Raw genomic sequence first — 15175 nt, 5'->3', positions numbered from 1 at the left:
TCTGGGACGAGGCTGCCCCGGGGATCCCTGCCACCCTTGGAGGGGAGCCTTATGGCCTCTCTGGCTTGCAGGGGGCCAGGCCTCCTCTGGGCTGAGATAACACTCTTTAGTAGACATAATGTTGGAAGCTTAGGGAAGGTTCCACAAAGTTTTACCCACTGAGTGCATTGGCCTTCTAGCCTTCCCCTTCGGAACCATTGCTGGTGGCAGCTCAGTGGTGCTGGCTGGCTGTCCATGCAAGGGGTCTATGCAGAAGCTCTGAAGGCCCCCCGTTCAGGTGGCCTGCTTCAGGGATCAGAGACAGACAGACCCCTTCCCCTAGCCCTGGCATGTGAGCCTCAGAGTTCTTCCTGATCACCTTCTCCCACCAGCTTTTCAAAGCCTTCCTGGCCCCTCTGTGTTCATTGAGGATTCTTCTCCTGGGACTTTGGAATGAATTAAAATTTAAGAAGAGCGGCTGTTTGAAATGATGCATTCAGAAGTGTTGAAATTCAAACCACCCTCTGTCCTTGCTTCCTGGGTTTTCAGGACAGAAAGGTTGAGTGACTGTTCCCTTCCTGAGGTCTCAGCAGAGGAGAGTGATCTGGTGCCAGCTGCTCTGGTGTTAATTTCATGATCCCTGGGTACCAAAGAAATTCCTTTAGGACCCGCTTGACTCGACAGCCCCTGAGAAATGGGGCCATTGTTTCTAATGAGCTTTGGCAGTCTGGCTCCTTTAAAAGTTAATCACAGAATCACAGGCCTAGAAAAGACTTCTCTGACGGCTCCTCTGGGCCAGGTCCAAGTGAGTGAGAGCTGATCCTGTTTCTGAAGACGCCCATGGAGCCCTACTCCAGTGACTAATCGCTCGTAATTGTCCTTTTTAATTTTAACCTCATGTGCTAGTGTTTGAAACAGATTTCCGTTTGTACCGTCCTCGGAAAAGGTAAAAAGCATTGCTCATCATACAAGCGGGGCTGTTCATTTCCTGCGCCTCCGCTTTTTCCTGTCTCCCTGGATAGTGGCATGGCCCAGTGGTGAAGAGCAAATGCTGGGGAATCAGACACGCCTGGGTATGAAGTCTGAGTTTTGTAATTGACAAGCTGTGCTCCTGTGTCTCAGTTTCCCTGTCTGTGAAACTGAGGAAATAACAGCCACCTCACTGGGTTGTTTTGAGGATTAAATGAGATAGTGGAAGTAATGTGGTTGTATTGGTTCAAAGTAATGTGTACTCAAGCAGAAAGGCCACAAGTAAAAAGGTGCTCACTGGAGCGGAGGTGAGTGCACACAGAGTCTTGCCAAGTGATACTGACGGGCCAGGCAGCAAAGAGAAATGGAAAGAGAACTTAGACAGAGGGTCCAGAGACCGGGGCCCTAGACACAGCCCTGCTATAACCTAGGCTGTGATCGCTCTGGCCCTAGTTTTCTGGTCTGTGAAATGATCTCCACCGGTCTTCCTGGAAGGCAGGATGGGAGGAGAGATGGGACTGTGGACTGCCAACTGGAAGTGATCTTCAAATGCTAGGCACTGACGGCCCTGATGGTAGATGACCAACCAACCCCTCAGGCCCACATACCTGCCTGCTGCCCTGGAGTCCTCTCCAGCACCTAGCAGTGCCCTGACCTTTTGCCTGCCTCGCCCTGCATTGCCAGCATCCTGGGAATGTGGATTAGGAAGACGCAAGAGGAAATTTATTTCCTTACCTCTTACTGCTCACATTTTCTTTGACCCTCAGTTCTATTTTGTTTTGAAAGGGACAGCCCCTGCCCAGGAGGGCTTCTCACTCAAGAGCAGCAGGCAGAGAGGGTAAGCACTGGTTAAGCCCAGGACTACAAAGTTATGACCAACCTAGATAGTATAGTCAAAAGCAGAGACATTATTTTGCCGACTAAGGTCCGTCTAGTCAAGGCTATGGTTTTTCCTGTGGTCATGTATAGATGTGAGAGTTGGACTGTGAAGAAGGCTGAGCGCTGAAGAATTGATGCTTTTGAACTGTGGTGTTGGAGAAGACTCTTGAGAGTCCCTTGGACTGCAAGGAGATCCAACCAGTCCATTCTGAAGGAGATCAACCCTGGGATTTCTTTGGAAGGAATGATGCTAAAGCTGAAGCTCCAGTACTTTGGCCACCTCATGCGAAGAGTTGACTCATTGGAAAAGACTCTGATGCTGGGAGGGATTGGGGGCAGGAGGAGAAGGGGACAAAAGAGAATGAGATGACTGGTTGGCATCACGGACTCGATGGACGTGAGTCTGAGTGAACTCCGGGAGATGGTGATGGACAGGGAGGCCTGGTGTGCTGCGATTCATGGGGTCGCAAAGAGTCAGACATGACTGAGCGACTGAACTGAACTGACAGGGCCAGACCCTGCTGGTGTCCCAACACTGCCACTTTCCCAACTTGTGTCCATGGGCGAGTTGCCCACCTGTCTGTGTTCCAGCATCCTTAGCTATAAATTGTGGATAAGAGTAGTTTCCACCTGATAAAGATGAAATGACTGTAAAAAGTGTGCTTACAACTCTGCTCTGGCACGTAGAAAACACTCAGCAAATATTATGGGTATTATATCGTTAAATGACATTTTCTAGTTCAGGCAGTGGTGAAGCCTGACTAGGAGAGTTACAGAAAACTTCACTTAGGGAAGACACTCGAGTCCAGTGGGTTCTTAAGCTCCTCGGGTGGAGGGCGCATGACTCATTTGAGGAAATAGTAAAGGTTCTGGACTCCCTCTGCAGAAAAGTTAATATGAACCCCTAATTCCACGTATGTTTTTCTGGGGATTTCAACACAACCATGGAATTGCTGGGATCCATAGACCTTGGTTAGAAATGTCTGTTTTATTGCCTTCTTATTTATGAGGCCATCAGGATTATCCAAACACAGCTTTGGATATATTAAGGATGCTAATCTGACTTGAAAATTATATTACGGGTAACATCAACTGGTGAGCCAAAAAGAAAATAAAGTGTATGATGTAACTGAACTGGAGCTAGACTTTATACGGTCTTTCTCAAGCAGTATGCTTCTGACGATGCCATTGCAACTTTTGTTGAAACCCGTGCTGCCCTGAGAGAGCCTTGGAGAAATTCTCTCTCTCCTTCTTTCCCACCCTTTGGCAGCTGCAAATAGCCAAGGGTCACTGTGTTAAGAATTCCCAGCTCTGGAGAAGTGGAATGTCAAAGTTGTGAGCCCCTTAGTTAACAATGAAAGTTTCCTTATTTCGAGTGAGATAAAGAACTTTCTTATGTACGGTGTTTATAGGCTAGAGTTTGAAAGAACTTAAAAAACAAATAATAGCAAATATGCCCTCTGATATGAATATATCCTGTACGGCTCATTGTAATTTGGTAGGAATTAAGGGTTGGACCCAAAGAGTTTAATTTTCAGGTTCGACAGAAGCATATTTCAAGTCTCCCCAAATACCTTCTTAACAAATACCACCTTTGGTATGGTTTTGATTTATTTCTCTACTTCTGTACCATTGGCTTTGCAAAATTAATTTGCTGGATAGAAATATCTTAAATCACTTTCCCACTAAACCATGATTGTTCCAGAGGAAGAAAAGGGGGAACCCTCTGTTTTCACTATCAAGAAATGATAATCCACCGAAAAAATGGACTGAAAGCTACACACAGAAATAAAAGTAATACAAATATTTTTTTTTTCTCAGAGAAAGAAAGGCCTAGTGGGGAAGAGAAATGCAAGTTATAAAATATATTTCAGTTTCTCCACTATTATGTCTAGTTAAATAGGCTACAGAGAGAGAAAGGATGGGTGAAGGTGAGTGAGTGGAGTCCAGAATAATAGGAAATGCAGAAAAAAGGATGAGACCATGACTGAACAAGGTGAGAGGGAAATGGTGGATGGAGAGGGGGTATATTTGGGTAAGACAGAACAAATGGTGAAGACAGGGAAGAGAAAACCATAGCCACTAGTTATCTTCTGTGCACATGTATATCTTTTTATCCCCCCCACTGCTAGAGAGATGGCAAGGTAAGATGCTTAGGTACTCAAGCAAGAAAGAGAATCAGAGAGACTCGATCTTTGCCCAGGTTTGATCCCTAGTCCAGGAGCTAGATCCCACATGCCGTAACTAAATAAGAGCTCACGTGTCAAAACCAAAGATCCTGCATGCCTCAACTAAGACTGGCACACCCAAATATAAAAATAAATAAATAAAAAATAAACACTTTTTTAAAATTTGAAATTTTTTGTAATTAATTGAAATTAATTTTGACTTAGATGTGCATGTTATCTAGGCTATGATCTTATCATTAGTATTAACTGCCATCTGTTTCCCTTGGGATATTGATTGATTATGTGTGTGTGTGTGTGTGTGTGTGTGTTGTTTAAATGCTGTTCACAGATCTTCAACTGCTTTAATCCTACCCTTCAGAAAGTCTACCCCAAAGGAAATAACTAGACCTTTCCTACTTATGATGGTGGGGTGGGTAGCATGATTCTTAGGACTAATGAGAAGTGAGCAGAATAAGATCACTATGAGGTTATGACCTCATAACCTGGGCCAGCAGATTCCCATTCTGCTGCTGCTGCTGCTGCTGCTAAGTCACTTCAGTCGTGTCCGACTCTGTGCGACCCCATAGACGGAAGCCCACCAGGCTGCCTCGTCCCTGGGATTCTCCAGGCAAGAGCACTGCAGTGGGTTGCCATTTCCTTCTCCAATGCATGAAAGTGAAAAGTGAAAAGTGAAAGTGCTAGAGACCAAGATAGAGCCTGGTGATTACATATATGTAGATTACAGACAATTGCTTACACTTCTTTGGAAACTAGTTTCTGAATTGGGGATTAAAAACATAAAGAGATGAGAAACAAAGGAAGAGAAAGATTAATGTTTTAGTCAACACTCAACAGAATATCAATCCTGGCAAGTAAAAGAGTGTTGACATGGTTTGAGAGACTCAGGATTTAGCAGAGCATTTGGGTTGGCATATTGTGCAGCTATTGAATGAAAATGTTCTATATTTGGTTAATTGGCCTACACACCCCTTATAATTACCTCTAGCCCCAAATAATGGATTGATACTCTTTAGGTGGCCCTTAAAGAATGTCATTCACCAGAAAGAGGCTTAGAGAGGACTCTACCCCATTGTTTCAGTAGTGCTTGAAATAACTGCAAAGGGTCACACATCATGAATGATAGGCAGTGAGCAACATTCCTTGAATAAACAGGGAGCCAAGAGCTCCTGGATGGTAGGCTCTCGGGAGAGCAATGGAGCCCAGACTCTGGTATTAATATGGTGACCCCTAGTGTTTCATGGTGGTAGCACCACTTGGAATCACACCAGCACCCTGGCCTATGTAGGGCTTCTCCATAATCTTCTGATTGAAGGAGTTATTGCCCATTATAATTGTTTACATCTTTAAAACCATCATGCTAAACAAAACCCTCTTCAACTTTAATGCATTTTCCTGCACAATATCAGTTTCCAACCCCTGCCGAACAGAGTTTTCTTGACATTGTTTTTTCTTATAATGTGTGGCCTCCTGTCTAAGCATTTCAAAGATCAAGACATATCAATTCATTACTGCGGTTGCAATGTCATAAAAATGGATAATGGCATCAATGGATGAATTGTTAGAGGAGGTGGGTATTGCTCTGTTCATGGTGTGGGCCTGATCAGCAGGGATTTACTCAGGGAGTACCTCATGTAGCAGACAGACAAGCGAGCTGGGTGTAGCACAAGTACTTATCTGTTGTCTGTTGGATTTTTCACCTTGCTGATTCAATGGACATGAGCTTGGGCAAACTCTGGGAGATAGTGGGGGACAGGGCGGTCTGGCGTGCTGCAGTCCATGGTATTGCAAAGGGTGGGACATGACTTAGGGACTGAACAACAAGAACAAGAACCCTCATTCAGACACGGCAGAATATATAGGAACAAAGAAAGTGATATGATTCCATGTGCTCGTGTAATTATGGAGAAGAGGAAAGTCAAACTCCCAGATAACCACAAGCTACCTAAGCTACCTCCTCACTACTTATCAGAAAGTGTTTTTCTGGGACCTGAAGTGGACAGATTTCTCCTAAGTGTGATATATGTCTTCATTCCCCATGCTACATAGTCCAGGGAGACACAGCCTCAGAGTTAAAAAAAAAAAACAATTAAAACTAGTTCAGGTGGATGAAGGGTGGAAGGGATCAATTGTGATGAACGGTAGCTAGACTTAGGGTGATCAGCACTTTGGAGCATATATACAGATTCTGAACTGTAATGGGGTGTATGCAGATGTTGTGTGTCTGACACACATTAAAAGATTAGTTCACTGGTTATCAGGAAACATACCCAACATATTGTAAATGGGCTGGGAACAGGCTGGAAGTTGGCCCACATCTCAGTCCTTTTCACCTGCTAGTTGCTGCCCAGGTTTCATTAGATAGGAAAGATTCTGCTTGTCAGTGTGCCAAGTGTACTTGGGTGTTGGTAAAGGGAAAGGAGATAAGTGGGATATTTTATTTGGTGTTTTAAGACCCAAATCTCAATTCACCAAGACTACAAGTCTTTTAATTGTACAAACACTCACGGCTAGTTTTTTCTCTTCCAGGCGGGTATCTTTTTTTTTTTTTTTAAAGTTTCATCTCCTGTAGCTTGAGTGACACCAACTGACCCAAAATAGAGGCTAATGATCAATTTTCATTGTTCTATTGTAAACAAAGGACAGAAGTTACACACACACACACACACTCACACACACACACACACACACACACAGCAATTGTAATCCTATCATTTCAATCAGTTCTTAGGTAACATCTTTATGGTTTCCTTTTTCTTGATTGAGACCTTGGGGGGATTTGTTGGTGCCTGGCTCAACCTTCTCTATAGATAGCTTAATTCACACACCAGATGGCTATGTAAGGAGCAAGGGGCATTATCACCACTGGAAAGGACAGAGATAAAAGGGGAACTTCACCAGTCAGCAGGAAGGAAGTAGGTTCTCCCAAGCAAAGTCGACTGCATTGGATCCTTCCCTGCATCTATTTCTTTGTGATACTCAAATATGATTTTATAAAAATCAGTTTGACCATCACAAAACAAATCATCAACATCAAAAATATCAATATGATGTCATTTCAAATTTCAAAAGTTAGAAAGAAAGAAAGAAAAAGCAGAAGCAGATTTAATTATCAGCTCAGGGACTCAACTATATGAATGTTCCTAGACTGCAGAGCTGTAGCCTCCAGGCTGAATATATCCACAGTCATCTGTGAAGGGGCGGAAGCCCTTGGGAAGTGATGTCCAGATTCAACCGCAGTGTCACTTTCTTGGGGAAACACTGCTAATGTACAATCAGAAAGGATGAGGATAGTTTGTGGAAGCAATACGCATGGTCCCTTATAGAATGGAGGAAATGGGCTATGCTTGGGTATCCAGGGGATAGAAAAACTGTGTTGGGGTAGACAGCCAAAGTAATGAAGAAAATGCCATATTTATTGCTCATCTGGAATGAAATGGATGCTTGTCTAAAACAAAGCCGTTGTACCAAGAAGTTCGCAGCCCACTGCATCTAGTGGCTTGTTGGAGTGATCCTCCTGCCATCTACGCCAACAGCCTCTTGTTTCCGAGGAAGCCCGTTTTATAGAAACACATCAGAACATCTTCTTTTACCTTTTGACAAAATGAAACTGTGTCCTTGGGAGTTTCCCACCCATTGCTCTCTTGGCTACTTCACTCCAGTACTATTTCATTACTTATTGATTTTTCAATGCCTCTCTGCATGGCTGTAATTTACACAAGTCCTTATAGCCCTTAGCGATTTTTAACACCTCAAGGTAAGATCACCGAGTCCACTAGAGAGACAGTCGGCTACTATCTTTTCTGGAATGATGAAAAATTGGTGAATCTTATCACTGTAACAGGTACCTCCGGGAGGCCTGGTTGGATGAAAGGGAGCCTCACAAGAGTTCAGATGCACAATGAGAGCATGAAGGATGCTAACTCCAAAGTGAATGTTGTTACATTCTTGATGCGCTGCGGAATTCCATGTAACTTTTATTTCAGAAATAAGGTAAAGAGTGTTTTTCAGATTGGCAGTACTTAGTTAAAAAAAAAGAGTCTATGAAATAACCCTAAAGCTGATAAATCTGCATCTATTACGATCTTTTTAAAAAGAAAATCGCCACTCTTGTGAAATAGATGCTTGCCTTTTGTTGTGATCATATTTGTGAAATAGATGCTTGCCTTTTGTTGTGATCAATGTTCCACATGGAAGAAATGGAAATGAAAAGAAATGTGCACATGATAGAAAAACAGAATAAAATGATAAGTGCCTTTGTGAGAGGTTTTGTTTGAGTATTACACATCAGTGTTAAAAAGAGAGAAAAAAACTTAAAAAAAAATGTTGTTTTTTTTCCAGGCAAGCAGAACATAGGCTCACAGTAATAAAATCAAATCAAGTTGGTAAAATTTCTATTCTCACATTTGGACTTTATTATTTGGCTTTTAAAAGTTTATAATTAAATATTTTAATCAGCTATTAAATATTTCTAGGGAATACTTTTTATTTTACTCATAAAATTCCTTCATGAATTTCTATTTCATATATTTAGAGTTATGGTGGGAATGTGATTGTAAATTTGAAGGAAGAATTCAATATTATTAAGTAATCATATGAAAATGATGTGATATATTTTCACTCAAATATAGAGTTGAAATCTGTCTTGGCTTCTTCTATAAAATAATATTAAGTAAAAAAAAAATCCCCTGAAGGAATATATCTTAGATTGGCTTTGTAGAGAAGTCATAGTCAGAAAAACTCTTGGAAGTATCAGATCATTTACACGATTAACGTAGTATTAATGTAGTTTATACTACATAATATAGTATTAATGTAGTTTACCTAGCTCTATGACATGGAAGCCATTTTTAGATGGTTCCGAAACAATGAACTAATCAATCTAATCAATATATAGAACTATTGATTTAAAAAAAAATCTTAAAGGGTGTTTAGGAGTCATCTGGGCCAATCATAGTTTAATTTCTTGAAGTTGGTGAAAATATAATCAAAGGAACTATTTGGCATTTAAAAATTTAGAAAAACTCAAATTTTGATGACATGTTTTATTTTTTAGTTGTTTATTGCCACATACATTATTATAGTTAGTTTCTGGTTTTGTGTCATTCACCTGACTGTACCACTTGAACACACTAGAACTTATTGAGGCTATCATAATGGACAATGGGCATTACTTGCTGTCTTCCCTTTTGGAATAGGCACTCTAAACTTCTTCGGGGTGGGGGGTGTCTTACTCTGACAGACATCACACCACCCTTCCTAGAATGATGGACCCAGGCTGAGACAATGAGAGCCCAATCCAAGACTTTGCTGGAGCTGTTGGCAGTGGGAGGCTCCCCTTGGGGTAGTTATGTTGGTAGATGTGAGCCTAGAGCTGCCAAGGACTATTACATGCAAATAGTCCACCTGGAAATGAGGCAAACAGAACCTAGGAGGGTGTGAGGAGAGAAAGGAAGTAAGATAGATGTTATATTTGAGCTGGTGAATCCAGCTGAGCCTATAGCCACCTAGCTCAGGCATTTGGTATATGAATTAATATGTTTTACTAATGTTTTAAAATTACTAGTAAAATTACTAGTTTTACTAATGTGAGTTTGGTTCCAGTTCGTTTCAACCTAAAGAGCCTGATTAATTATGTCTATGAACAATCTGCATCTTTCAAATGAATTTCTTTTTGTTCTAAAATAAATCTGGAATATTCAGCCTGGTTCACTAAATTCAAAGGGATTTAGTGCTTTTGTTGCCCATTTGAGAAGAAAATGTTGCTAAAACATCTTAGACTTGACCTTGCAAACTGCCTTGGTCTGAGAAAGACTCTTCTAGTATAATAAAAGAGTGTAAAAAAATCCTTAAAAATAATAGCAGTGAGGAAGCTTTGCTATTTTTGTTTTGTATTATTTTAGGTAATACAAATTATACAAAATCTCCTTAAAGAAAGGCACTGTGTTTCACTAACATCTAAGTTAGCAGACAAAGAGCTAGGTGCAAACTAGGCATTTTGGGGGTTAAATTATTAGAAAAAAGTCCTGACAGTTATCAATGCTTCCGTGCGTGCAGGCTAAGTCACTTCAGTCGTGACTGACTCTTTGTGACCCCCATGGACTGTAGCCCCCCAGGTTCCTCTGTCCATGCAGTTCTGTAGGCAAGATTACCGGCGTAGGTTGCCATACCCCCTTCAGGGGATCTTCTTGACCCAGGGATCGAACCTGCATCTCTTACGTCTAATGCATTGGCGGGCGGGTTCTTTCCCTCTAGAGCCACCTGGGAAGCCCTATTAATGCTTACTATACATTAAAAAAATAAAGCTATTTATGGCATGCTAGTACTTCTGAGGACTTTAATGCAATCTATGGACAATTAGACTATTCTCTAAAGATTGACAAAATTTCCAGAAAACACCAAGAACATAAATCTCTGGGAAGAAACTTCTTTTTCTGTGGTTCACATGACCATCGTTTGAAAAAAGACATTTAAATGCAGAGATTTAAGCTCATTACTATTCATTCTATGACTGCTGGAGTCCAACAGTCACTCCTTACCTGAGCATGATGGTAAGTAAGAATACAACCTTGTTAGAATTCATGGATGTGGCACAGATCAGAACGAGACTAATTATTTCTGAGCTCTTGACATTCTCTCGAATGAGTACTGTGGAAAGAATGCCTTCATTCTGAACTAAGTATCTCTTAGGTATTTATTTCCTAACCATCTTTTTCTGATGCTAACTGCTGGTCGAAATGGGAGGCCAATCAAAAGCCACATGGGAGAGAGATCTGAAGCCTAAGAAGAAAATATGAATTTACTCAGGGCAAATGGCTCAAAGGGTTTCTGTGCTAAGGAAGCCCAGCCATATGGCCAAGTTGGCCCAGAATCAAAATCAAAGTCATAAAACCATTGGTACGGCAAGGGAGGAGGTTGGGGCTGCTGGAGTCAGAATGACTATACTGTACCACTGAGAACTGGGCCAGCCAGATGGTGCTGAGGGAGCCAGACAGAAATTCCACAGGAGGAAGATGGACTTTGCCCCATTTCACCTTCAGACGCACCTCTCTTCCAGCTACACCGCTTGTTGGCTTTCTGAGTCATTCACTTTCTAATCTCTGTGCTTGTGATCCTGCTGGTCCCTCTGTCTGGCTGCCTCCTTTGCTCTTCTCCCGCCTCCCATCACAGTCCGGACGTCCTGCCCACCCTACTCTGCCTCCATTCCTAGTTCTCTTGCGTGCTCCGAGCTACCTGGGGTGCCATAAAGCTCCAACCCTTTTCTTGCCTCCGTGTCTTGACCTAGCTTGTCTTTCTTCTTCTTTTCTATCCTCTTCATGATCTCCTCACACTATTATTCAAAATCTGCCTCAAGCATCACCTCCTTCCTGACAGCTTTTCTTGATCTCTCATTCCAGTTTAGAAGACTCTCCTCTGGGCTCCTCTAGCCCCTCCTAGAGTCTCTTTAGGAGCACTCGCTCCGCTCTCCTGTGGCCACTGAGCTACATCTGTATCTCTTCTCTATCCAAGGATGGCCTTGACAGCTAAGATCATGCATGCGCTGACTCTGCAAACTCTGCAGTCCTCTTGCTTAGCGCCTGGGGCTTAGGGGCAGGGCAGGTAGAGGGCTGGAAGGAGAGAAGGACACCTTAATCCTTCAAGGCCATGCGCTATGGTCAGCTCCTTGGGAAGTTCTATAACCCCTCCCATCCTGTTGCACTCCACACACACACACACATGATATTTAAAATATTCCCACAGTTTGACTTGCATTATGACCAGGCCCCACCCTCTTTCTCAGCAGACTATAAGCTCTTTGAGGTTAGGATTCAAGGCATCTTCATCTTTCTCTCTCTAGAGATGCCTTATCTGTAGGGCATGCACACCTGTTTCTGTTCCACAAATATTTATGGAAAGTTAGGTAGTATCACTTGGTCATAAAAATATGAAAGCCATTCAAACAAGTCTCATTCTGGACAGGAGAATCTTTCTAGCTTTGTATATTAAGAAAACTGATCTAGCAAACATAACTAGTGGGTGTGATGAGAGTAGGGTAATGCTTATGGTAACAATACTAGCTGACGCTTACTCAGCACTTAGTGGAGGACATGTGCTATTCTAAGGGCGTATGTGTATACAGCCATCAAGCAATAATGCTCTGTGGTACCTGAGCATGAGTCTGGCTGGAGGCAGTTACAACTGTGCCTCTGTAACTCGGGAGACTGTTGGGTCTGGTGAGTTTCAGGCTGGTATATGAAAGCTGAGATGATACGCATTGGTTCTGAAAGTCAGCAGAGAGCCTCATCAGTTGGTCTCTGCCCACACTTGAGTTTCTTAAGCCAAAATTACTTCAAATTCTGTTAACCTGTAATTTTGCAACTTGAAGAGATTCCTCTCTGAATTCCAAGATGTTTCTAGTAAATAAACAGCAGGAAAGAAAGACAACCATGGTGATATTCTCTACAAACTCTAAGAATGAGTTACCACATAGCATCCTAATAATATTGAGTGTAGATTCTGTATCAGTTCTATACAGAGGCACCCTCCACCTCTTGCAAGGCTGTGTTGTGGATTAAACACAGGAAGGAGCATAAATAACCTAGTCCAGAAAACACAACACTCAGACAGTGACCTGTTACTACTTCAACACTCACAATAATGCCCAAAGGATAAGCAATGTTTCCCTTGCTCTCAAAAGATGACAGTGTTGCAAGAGAAGGGAGGCAACTTGCCCAAAGTCACACCATTAATAAATGGCTGAGTCAGAATAAGAATCCAGGTCTGAGTCTTTGTTAATCATTAACTTACAAGGAAGTTTAATCCTTACTACAACTAAATTACTTTATAACCCCAGGAAAGTGATTTCCTCTCCACATTTATTGTGGGGAAAAATTAATAAATGGAGTAATGAATTTGGGCCTGATAGAGCTTCTGAGTCCTAGGACTTAAGATGACCGTGATTAGTGGTCTGGACCGAATTCCTGACATAAGGACTGAGTCCTGAAATGTAGCATCGAACGGAATTTCAGAGGCCTCTTGAGGAAGGGAATATCTAACCCACCTTGTGATCTCACAGGGTTGTTACCAGGAATAACTCATAAAAAAGCCTAAGATGTGTCCAAGTGCCACAGTGACAGATGTGACTATACATAAATTAGTCTTGCAGAAAGCTACTTGCCTGGGGTCATCATAAATTTCCTATGGCGCAACACACGACTGATTGTATTTACTTTTGCTCTCTGCCGGGTAGAGAAGTGTGATAGGCCAGTAAAACGATTTAGTTGGCTGGTAAATTATCTGCAAGATTGATTAAAAATAGGAAGCAAGCAATTGGCAAATTGTCAATGCACAGAAAAGAATACTCAATAACTAGACTCAGAGATCAAATTAATTTAACACAGGGCACCATTTCAGGAGGATGTTTCATTGAACTCTTGTGATATTGTTTGGACTGAAATTACTCTGTGTGTGTGTGTGTGTGTATGTGTGTGTGTGTGTGTATGAATGAAGCAGACGTGTAATGTGGTGTTCGTCTTGGCTCTCAATTCAAGATTAGGAAAGCAGTAAAGATAATCCACAAGGGACAGCCGTCCTTAGTGCTCATCATTCTAAAAGAGATCATTTGGTGGAAATTAGAAAGAAAACATCAGCCATGTAATAAATTACTCTGAGTATCCCAAGAATTGGAAGCTGGCTGCTATTGTTCCCTCTTCTAATAAATGATGTGCCTAGATTATACCATCACTCTAACATGATTATGTATGCAAATGATGCAGACAGTTATACAATTTACAATTTGGCTGAAATTGTTAGAGAACTGGCAAATGGACTTTGACAAATCGCAATTTGAGGCTTTAAAAATGAACTTTTATCACAGAGCAAGAACACAACAGATACTCAGCTGTGCTTATGTAAATTCCTTGAGCGACATACAATAGAGACGCAACTGATGAACGCTCAATGACATTGAAAGACTAGCATCAACTCCTTCTTGTGGGTGGGAAATAGATGACTCAAAGATTGCTCTGGTCGAATACAGTATTGGATTAATAGGGAATTATCATCTATACCACACATGGATTACCAATTTTAAAAGAATTAGACCTCAACAAAATACATTTAATTTAATCTTTCTTTGATGAGTCAGAGGGCACTTCAAGATCTTGCTCTGCCCTCAGGCCATCATTATGAACCACTATTGATACTAGTGAGGCCTGGGAGATAGCTAATAAAGAGATCTGGTCAACAGAACACAGGAAAACAGGGAGTCTGCTGTTTTTAGACATTTATGTCAGGGTGTTTCCCTTTCAATTTTGATCTCTTTATATCCCCAGGGAAGCTTACAGTTCACTGTTCCCTTTCCTGTCTAGGCCATACCATGGTTACATCATAAGAAGGATTTCTCAAGATTTTTCATTCAAAGATTCTTACTGGCATCTGGAGTCCTCTCCTTCACTATCATGTATTCAGTATTTTTCTATTAAATATATTTACAATAATTTTTCTCCCCATTCTTGTTTTTTTCTTCTTACATGTGGCCACAATCTCAATATACAACTAAACAGAATGCTTAGAAAGGATCTATTTGTGCAGAATTATAAAAAGAGAGCTAAACACAACCTCTGTCTTCTAAGAGGTACTATCTCAGATGTGTTGATACACGTACACAGAGAAAGGCTGTCCAGAGACTTCTAGAGACTGTCTACAGACTGCAAGCCAGAGGAAAGTGCCAGCAAGGAACTAGATGATATGCACTAGTCTCCCAATTAAATAAGAACTGTTTCAAATTTACTCTTCTGTCACTGCCTGTTTTCTGAAGTTAAAATTTTCACTTTCCTCTTAAATTATAGGGCCCCAAATTAGACTAAAGTGGGGTATTGACCAGTGCAGGGTCTAATGAGAAGGTTACTTGTGGTTTCAACATTTTATGTTTCTGGCCAGAGATACTTTGAACAGTGGCATTTGATTGGCATCAGCTCATTTGTTTTGCAAATAGGTAATAATGAAACCAAAAGAATGTGTTCCGTATTCTGCAGACCAGTGAGCTTTGCTCATTTTCTAACTACAGACTACAGTACTTTGGCCACCTGATGTGAAGAACTGACTCATTTGAAAAGACTCTGATGCTGGGAAAGATTGAAGGTGGGAGGAGAAGGGGATGACAGAGGATGAGATGGATGGCA

Source organism: Ovis aries, chromosome 14 (assembly GCF_016772045.2).
Source record: "Ovis aries strain OAR_USU_Benz2616 breed Rambouillet chromosome 14, ARS-UI_Ramb_v3.0, whole genome shotgun sequence".
In the NCBI taxonomy this organism is placed as follows: domain Eukaryota; kingdom Metazoa; phylum Chordata; class Mammalia; order Artiodactyla; family Bovidae; genus Ovis; species Ovis aries.
This window is presented reverse-complemented; position numbering follows the sequence as displayed.